Below are 9,518 nucleotides of genomic sequence, written 5' to 3' on the forward strand. Positions count from 1 at the left end.
ACTCACCGGTTAAACCAACGCTAATATTACATACACCGGTCGATTGCGTCGGTTGATTGCCCGTACACGTAACAGCTAGTTTTCAGTGGGCAGTTTAGTATCACCGGTTAAACCGACGATGGCAATTTGGGGAGCATCGGATTAACCGGTGTTAAGCACATTTCTGGCAGCTTTTCTCCAACGGCTATATTTGCTTGTGCTGCCTATATATACCCCCAAGGCCGCACCATTTGAGTGTGCTGGAGTTCAAGGAAGTATACAAGAGCTAAAGATCATCTCCAACCACCATAGAGCTTCATTGTACATCATATAGGTTTAAGCACACTTGTGAGAGTGCTTAGTGCTTGTTTAGGCTTAGTTCTTGAGAGAACTAGCTTGAGAGAAAGCCTTGCTGCGGCAAGCACCTTGTGTACTCGTCGTGTGACCCTCCGACTTGGTGTGGAGTGGCAACGACACTTTGTGCGGGGAAGGAGGCCCCTACTTGGTGTTAAAGCTCCAAGATAGTGAAGACGGTGCCGTGGTGACGCTTCGAGATAGACGGTGGCGGTGACCTCATCTTTGTGACTTGGCGTCACTTAGCCTTTGCTTGTCGGGAGTCTTGGAGGCGTGGCAAGACGGTGATCAAGCAAAGAGACTCGGCATCACACTTGTTCTTTGTGAGCAAGTGGCCGTGGACGTAGGGAGGGACTTTGGTGTCCTAACCGAACCACGTTAAATCGTGTGTCTTGGTGTCTTCACGGGAGTTTGCATATCCTCTCCCTTACCGCTTTACTTACCGCATTACGTTTCCGCATTTACTCTTTCTTCCTTACCTTTACTTTCCTAGTTAGTTTGATTAGGTTTGGCTATAGGTTGCAAGTCTTTTGGGGTAAGTAGAGGGTAGCATAGATAAACCTTAGTCATAACTAGCATGTGTAGGACGTGTTAGGTTTATCTTATGCAATTAGATTGAGCCCTAGGATAGAAAAGCGATTAGCGACCCTATTCACCCCCTCCCCCTCTAGGGTCGGACACCCCGGTGATCCTTACAGCCGTAATATGTGGCGCCGAGATAAAATGTCTTGGCGTCACAGATCATGGCGCCGAGGTGCCACGCACGCACAGGCAATCTAGTGAATCTTCGAACTTGCCTTTAATATTTTCGGACCTTTTCAGGAGAATAGAATACTGTGAATCACACATCAAATATAACTGTAAGAATTAAGAACTAAAAAATGCATTACACAATGTAAACTATAGGAATTACATCATAATACAACGTTAATGAATCACACATCAGACATACAGTGGCATGACAAAACCCGTTGCAACTACGGTAAACAGATTCTGAACTAAGCTAACATGCCTTAGATAATTTAAAAAAAATACAACAAACACAACGATGCAGCATGTCACTAGCACTAGGTAGTCCTAGTAGCCGTACCCCCACGTAGCAAACTGCGTTGAGCTTTCTCTGCAGTATCCACCCATTGCAGGTGGTGTAGGCGGTGGTGGCGGAGGGGCAGGGCCCTTCTTCTTGTGACAAGGGCAGTTGCAGTAAGGAATAGTGCATGGTTCATCCTGTGAAGCGGCAGCATTGCTGGTATCATCATCTTCGTCGTCTTTGTTACCCTCGCTCACTTCCTCGTAATGGTTCACCTTGCATTCCAGATCAAAGATCTTTATCTGGAGGTACTCGATGGTTGGGGAGCCGGTCGCCCCGCAGGCGGGCGGCTAGGGCCCGCCGCCCCTCTGCCGGGCGGCCGGTCCTCCAGGGACCTCGGCGCAATTTTTTGTCGACTTTTTTTTACAGGTAAACCTCTGCCGCCCGACTGCCGGGCAGCCAGGGCGCGGCAGCCCGCGGCCAGGGTATATTCATGTAAATTTCCAAATCGAAAATATATTTTGGTAAAAAATGAAAATAAAAAATATAAAAATATAAAAACCGCCCTTGCTTGCAGCAATAGAAAGAAAGTTCCTTCCTTGCAGCCTTGCTATATTCCACACAAGAATTCTTGAGGTGAGGTCCCTGAATTGCATCTCCATTTTTCTTTTCTTGGCGCCGCGGGAGAGAAACAACAGGGAGATGGGCAAGATCACGGCAGGCGAATCATTCGAGGCCGAGGTCGTCTGGCTAGGGCTGCCGCGGCGGAACACCATCGCGGTGAGCATTGAGATGGACAGGCCCGTGCTGAGCCGCACGCTCCATGGCTTCCTGCTGCCGCACCGCGCCCTCCGCAGCTTCCTCAACGTCGGCGCCGCCGCCGCTTGCAAGGTCGCCGCCGAGGATGCCTTCGACTGCCTCACCACAGGTCTCTCGATCTTTTTTTTTTGGAGAAAGGGAACCCGGCTTTTATAGAAAGCTGATAAAAGTTCGGTACAAGCCGGCAGGCGGCACCTTGCTGGGGAGACCAGCAGTCCAGGAAGCACAAACCAACCACAAACACAAACACAGTTTAAAGGGAAAAAACAAAAGGACAGGAACTAAAACAAGAAGCAAGAGCCAAGGTCCTTCGTCTATAGCATTACTCACCGCTTCAAAGGCGCCCAGCCAAGAGTCCATCAAAGTTCTTTGGGCATCCATTCGATTTCGATCAGCGTCCCTCAAGAGCACGCGCCATCTCTGTAAACAAGATAAATTTTTGAATATGAGCTCAGACGGTTGGGTTGGGAAGACACCCTCGATCATCATCTTGTTACGGACTTTCCAAAACACCCAGAAGATAACAACAAAGACAAACAATTTGTAACTATAGTTTGGAACCCCCAGAGGTAGCCAATGCTCAACCAGGTCCTGCATGGCGGAGGGCGTTTTCTCCCAACAGTGCCGACACACATCCGAAGAAGATGTGATTGACATCCTCCGGAACCCCACAAAGTCTACATTTGTGACACCCTTTCCATTACTTCTTTTTGAGCGCTAGGCCCGTTTGTAGTCTGTCTTGTGCCGCTAGCCACATAAATACTTTCAGTTTCATCGGCAGTCGACTTTTCCAGAGTTTCATCATTCTTTTGTTAACCACCCCTCTAAAAGTCATGAGCCTGTACATTGACCTTGTTGTGAAGCACCCAGATTTCTCATGGACCCATTTTATTTGGTCAGCGGCAGAACTGATACGCACCCCCTCCAACAGAGCCATAAGGTCAGACCATTCAGAGAATTCGCCCTCATCAAGCGGTCTTGATAGGTCCAAGTGCCACACTCCCCCCTGCAGGCAGTTCTCAATCGTTGCCCTTTTTTTCCTGCTATAGCGGTAGATTCGCGGGAAACTGAGTTTCAGGGGTACCTCGGACACCCAAGTATCTTCCCAAAAGAGCACATTTTTTCCATTTCCCATGATGAAGGTGGCCCCCCATTTAAGCTTCTTTCTTTCTGCCATAATCCCTCTCCAGAACTGTGAACCTTTTTTTCTCACTCAGGGACACGAAGGATTTAGAGGAGCAGTATTTACGTTTCAAGAAATTGCAGTAGATGTCCTCAGGATCCTCCTTGTACAATCGCCACACCCATTTAGTCAGCAAGGTCTCATTCATTATTCTAGTGTTCAGGATGCCCAGCCCCCCATAATCCTTAGGTAGACAAAGGTGCTCCCACTTCACCATGTGATATTTTGATTTCTCCTCAGTGCCCCCCCCCCCCCCCAAAGAAGTTGGATCTGATTGAGTTCATTTCTTGGTGAGTGTTCTAAAAAAAGGTGAAACATCCCCATAATATAGGAAGGCACACTGCTCAAGGAGGAGTTGGTCATCACTAATCTGCTCCCATAAGATAAATTTTTGCTTTTCTAGGGTTGCAGCTTCTTCCTCATCTTTGAGGTCATTTCTTTAAAATCTTTCACCCCCAAGTTACCATCACTAATGGGAATCCCCAGGTATTTCATTGGAAGTGTACCAATTTTGCAGTTCAGCATGTTAGCAATCTTGTTTTGTTCAGCTTCATCAACCCCAAAGACTAGGACTTCACTCTTATGATAGTTGATTTTGAGCCCAGAGAGCCATTCAAAGCAATATAGTAAAAATTTCATGTTTCTAATATAATTATCCTCGCAACCCATCATTAGGACTGTATCATTAGCGTATTGCAAGTGGGTTAGCCCCCCTGGGACAAGATGTGGCACAACTCCTTCAATCTGCCCAGCCAGCTTAGCTTTGTCCAAAATTAAGGCAAGCGCATCCGCAGCCAGGTTAAAGAGTAAAGGAGAGAGTGGATCCCCCTATCTCAGGCCCCTGTGAGTTTTGAAGTAAGGTCCATTCACTCCGTTGATGTTGATGCAAACTTTACCCCCCCCCCCCCTCTCACAGTCTGCATTATCCACCCCCTTAACTTCTGGTCAAAACCTTTTCTGATGAGCACCTCTTCCAGAAAATCCCAATTGATGCTGTCATAGGCTTTCTCGTAGTCAATCTTAAAAATAACTCCTTTGAGTTTGTTCTGTTTCAGCTCATGCATCACCTCATGCAACATGACAGTGCTATCAAGGATGAATCTTCCTTTGATAAAGGCCGTCTGACTCGGGCTTACAATCTTTTTCACCACTGCAGTGAGTCTGTCCATGATTAATTTAGTGAAAATCTTGAAGCTGATATTCAGCAAGCATATCGGCCTAAATTGCCTGACATCATTTGCATCAAGAGTTTTTGGGACCAAAGTAATCACCCCATAGTTTAATCTAGAAATATCTAGGTTCCCCATGTAAAAGTCATTCATCATATATCTAGGTCTCTCGATCTCTCAATCCATCGTTAGTCTGCTGCGCTCTGCTCATCCGCGTCTCATTTCCTGTTTGATTAATTCTCTGACAGACTTCTGGTTTCTGCACAAAGTTAAGTGTTCAGTGAGTATCTACAGAGATCAATTTCCCCCGGTCATAGGTAGTAACTGAATTTTCGGTTATGTGGAGCGAGTGTAACGCCCGTGTTTTTCAATCCATAACAAGTCACCCTCTAAACCACTCGTCATTTTGCAAAACCTTTTTCCGCCGACCGTACCCCTCCCTCTTTTTCCTTGCCGCCGTCCCATCTTGCGCCGCTCGGCTGCCAGTCGCCCGCGCGCGACACCGCGAATCCCGCCGGCGTGCTCTCTCTCTCCTTTTTTTCTTTTTCTTTTTCTCCATTTTATTTTCCCCCTTTTTTTCTTTTCCCTCCTCCCTTCCTTCTCCTTTCTTCCTGCTTTGCCTGCGCATGCCCTGCTCCCCGCATGCACGTGCGCGCGCGCCCGCTCCCGGCCGCCCCCACGCGCACCACGCAGCCGCGCCGCTCGCCGCGCCGCCCGCTGATCAGCACCGCCACCGCCTCCCTGTGCCCGCCTTCGCCGCCGGCCGTTCTTGAGCTCCACGCCGCACACACGCCACTGCCCGACGGGTCTCGTCACCCTGTTCCCGCGTCGCCCGTCGATTTTGCACAGCACCGCCGCCAGCAGCTCGCCACCAACCCCTGCGCCGTTCCCCTGTGGCCGCCTCGACGCCCGAGCCCGCACGCACACCCGCGAGCAGAGCCGCGCACGACGTCCCCCATTGCCGCCGGCCGCTCTGCGCCGCGACTCCCCTAGGCTCGCCTCCCCCGCTACGCGCCACCGCCCACCTGTCGCGTCTCCTGCACGCCGTCATCTCAGCGCCACCGAGCCGGCCCGCTTGCCGGCCGGCCATCACGCGTCCCCTCCACCACCACCTTACCCCGCCTATAAAAGGGCCCTCGACGTCGCCCACCACCACAACCACTCACCCCGCCACCGCTAGCCGCCTCCCCTAGCTCGCTGCGCCACCACCACGGCTGCCACGGCCGCCCGCCGCCGGCCCTAGCCGCGCCACCGCCCTGCTGCCTCTCTACTTGAGCCAAGGGCCAAGGTAGGCGCCCTGGTCCTTTCTCTCCCTTTTCCCCCCACACGCGCTTGCCCCTTGCCGCCCCTGCCACGCTGCCCACGGCCGCCGCCCGCCCGCCGCGGCCATGGCCATCGCGCCCCTCCCTGCGGGACCCCTCCTCTGAAATTGGGGAGGGGAATCGATCCCCCGCGCTGCCCGAACCCTTTTCCCTTTCCACCCAGCCGCCGCCGTGGCCCAGGACGCCGGCCATAGGGCCGTCGGCGCCCCAACCCTCCCCTCCTCTATTTCACGGGGGGGAACGGGAGTGAGAAGGAAGAAAGGCAATTTTGCCTTTAGGCCCTTGCTTTTCTTTCTATTCTATTAAGAGTCCTTCCACTCTCTAGCCTATTTGAAAAATAAACCCTCCCTTTTATTATATTCCAAAACAAACCCTTCCAATATAGAAACTTAATTCTAAAATAACCCCTGACCTTTTTCAAAATAACTCGGTTATTTTCTAAAATTCCAATCAAGCCCCTGCCCTCTTAAAAATAATTCCAAACAGGTCCCTGATACCTTATTTAACCCTAAACCCCTCTCTGATCTATCATTTCATGCGCCAAAATCCTCCAATCGACCTGAAACTTTACCACGCCTTTCATAACATAATTTTGGCCATGCCATTAGAAAACCGTCTAAAAATATTACTCCTGTCTCCATATCTTAATTGTTTCTGATTCGAGCTCAGCGATAAAACCTTTATTTCTTTTTCTTGATTGTGTGCTTGCTTGTGTGCGTCGTAGATCACGGTGTGAACGAGGGAGAACCCATCGACGAGCAGTACTGTGAGCAAGTGAATGAGGACCAGTTCCGCGACCCCGAACCCGAGGGACAGTACCTCGATCAGGACTTCCCGGAAGGCTTTGAGAACGGCAAGTTCAATCCCATCCTTTGATGTATGTTTTGTCCCAGTTTTATAAATGCGACCTATTGGCCTGTTTTACAAAATTGCATATGTTTTGATTGCTGAAGACATGGTTGGATAGCCACCCCTTGATTTGTTATAACTATTCCTTAACCACCTAGATTAATGTCTGAATGTGATTTGTTTGGACGTTAATCGTTGCTAGAAGCTTAGGATCTTAAACACGGTATAACTTGTTTTATAAAGGGAATGTGTGAGTGTGTGGGAAGGGAAAAATGTGAAATTTTCGAAAGATGAGTTAGATGGGATGGATGGCACTTCTGTGTGAAATTGCCGAATGGTGTGCTCGAACCTGTGTGGTTGAGCAAGGAAGGGAGATATCCATCTTATTACAATTAAGGACCGAGTTGGTGTGTCATCTTGCCTAACTCCACTATCGTGCAAACCACCCGACCATTGTATGGGCAACGACTTAGCATAAACCCCACTAGTTAGTCTGATAGCCATAAGAAGAGCTGAAAGCAACGGGTGACTAAGGAGAAGGGATAGGCTCTGTGTGACTTATTCCCCGGTTAAACCTCGTTGATAGGTCGATGACCCCTTGGTTGGTCCCGTGGTGGCTAGTCAGGTCTAGCTAAGGTGGGTAATGGCTTTGTTGGGATTTGCACCGACACTAAGGTGATCGTGCTGTGGTACCCCACTTGTGGGTAAAATTGCACACCTCTTTAGAGTATAAAACCTATTCGAATAGTCGTGCCCACGGTACTGGCGAGTTACGGTTTGGTCACACAACTAGTGTTTTTTTCTGGGAACGAATGGGTTGGCGTGAGTTATTTTGGAAAGTGTTCGGAAGTTGTGTCGTGTGCTACGGCGGATGAGGAGTCCGGTAGCAATTTAAAACTTGGATCCTGTGTGGATCAACCCCACTCGGTTACAAAAGAATTGCTTTAAGAAAATCTTTTTTCAAATAAACCCATGCATAAAAACTAGCTTTCCGGAAATTAAACCCTAGCCTTATCCTTGATCCATCCTGTGCATGTATTCTGTTTATACCCCCTCTGTGGGTGTGATTGGACTTGCTGAGTACGTTTGTACTCACCCCTTTCCTAATTTTTACAGATGAAGATCTAGCCTTTGTTCCCGAAGACATTGAGTAGGGGTTCCATTCTGCACCTAACCTTGCCTGTGGTTAGGGTCACCAAACTTCGTATGGCGCAAGACTCTGATGACTTCTTCGTGCTTCACGTTCTTGTTTGGGTTGTAGTTGTTGTCCTCGCGATAGTGGCGCTTCACTGTCCATTACCGCGTAAGTTATACGGTGATGTACCATCTGATGTAATAAATATGTTATCAGCCTCCTGGGATTGATATTGCATCACATTTAAGTCTTCTCTTATGAGGGGACGCTTCAGGTGGTATCAGAGCCGTAGGTTGGCCGTAGGACGCGACCCTAGGATCGAGACCGCTTTTTCGAGCCTTTCCACATTAGGACTTTCCTTGCTTAATCCTTTTTCCACTCATACACTCACCATTGACTCTTGCCCTGCTCCAGATGACTGACAATGGATGGAGTGGCAGAATCTGCCGCGCAGAGCCCGGTCTTCCCAAGTCACTGCTACTCAGTCTGGAATGCATCGGAGTTGTGGACCCACCAGAGTATGCCTACCGGGAGTACGACTCCAGGGGCACTCTTCAGTGCGACATAATGATCTTCGTGGGAAGAAGCACCTGCTATCCTGACGTGGACCCCTGGTTCATCTCCACCACTGGCTTTCGCTTCCCAGACACTTACCGAAAGGCCGCCCGAAAAGCCCTACGACGCCTGCGTGTGGTCTACATGCATCATCTTCAGCGGACACCTATGGGATTTTTCCCGCCTACTGAAAGAAGGGGACGCTCATGGATTGCCCGGATGAGAAGACTTGGAAGAGAAGAATAAGACCTAGAAGATACGGTCTCCCACCTATCCATCTACCTCACCGACCTAGATGAGCTCTACCGCGAACAGGCGGCACAACTGAAGCACCAAATCCACAGGGCAGAAAAGGCAATCCAAGAAATGGAGGAACAAGAGACAAGAGCCGTACGAGCTGAGTATTCCCTAGCCGCTCTCCAAGCCCAATGGCAAGAACACGAGGCTCACAGAGGAGTATGTGGGTGGATAGAGGAAGAACCCGAAGAAACCCATTGGGATAGGGGTACTCAGACCGAAGATGATGTGATGGAGCAGTGTCTTCCACCAAAGAAACGCCCTATCCGGATTGAGGAAGAGTCCCCATGAGAGGAGAGTAGCACACCTAAGCTAGAGCCTCTATCCTAATAATCGTGTATCCATGGAATCTGTACCCCATCAAATTGTAATAATAAGTACCATATATTCCCTTTGTACCCAAATATTTGTGCAAACTTGTTCACCCTATCTTTGTTTTCAGATGGCTGAGGAAGGATGGACCCAGGGCAGTTGCCAAGCTGCACCTGGCTTCCCCAGCCTCTTGATCAATGCTCTGGAAAGCCTTGGCATTACGGAACGACCAAGGTACTACAGCAGAGAGTACGAGCACCATGATACCCTCTGCTGTAGGGTGATCCTGGTCATCGCCAGAAGTGACCGCTACCCCGACATCTAGCCATGGCGAGTGACCGCCACGGGGTTTGGGCACCAAGACACCTATCCCTTGGCCATTAGGAAGGCACTTCGTTATCTGTGCCGGATTTTTGAAGGACACCTCGCCCCCACTCCAATGAGATTCTTTCCTCCGGCCATCAGAACCCTAGTTTGTGAAGCTCGTATGAGAAGTCTGGAACGGCGCCGCCAT

The sequence above is a fragment of the Panicum virgatum genome, chromosome 3N, assembly GCF_016808335.1.
Source record: "Panicum virgatum strain AP13 chromosome 3N, P.virgatum_v5, whole genome shotgun sequence".
NCBI lineage: Eukaryota > Viridiplantae > Streptophyta > Magnoliopsida > Poales > Poaceae > Panicum > Panicum virgatum.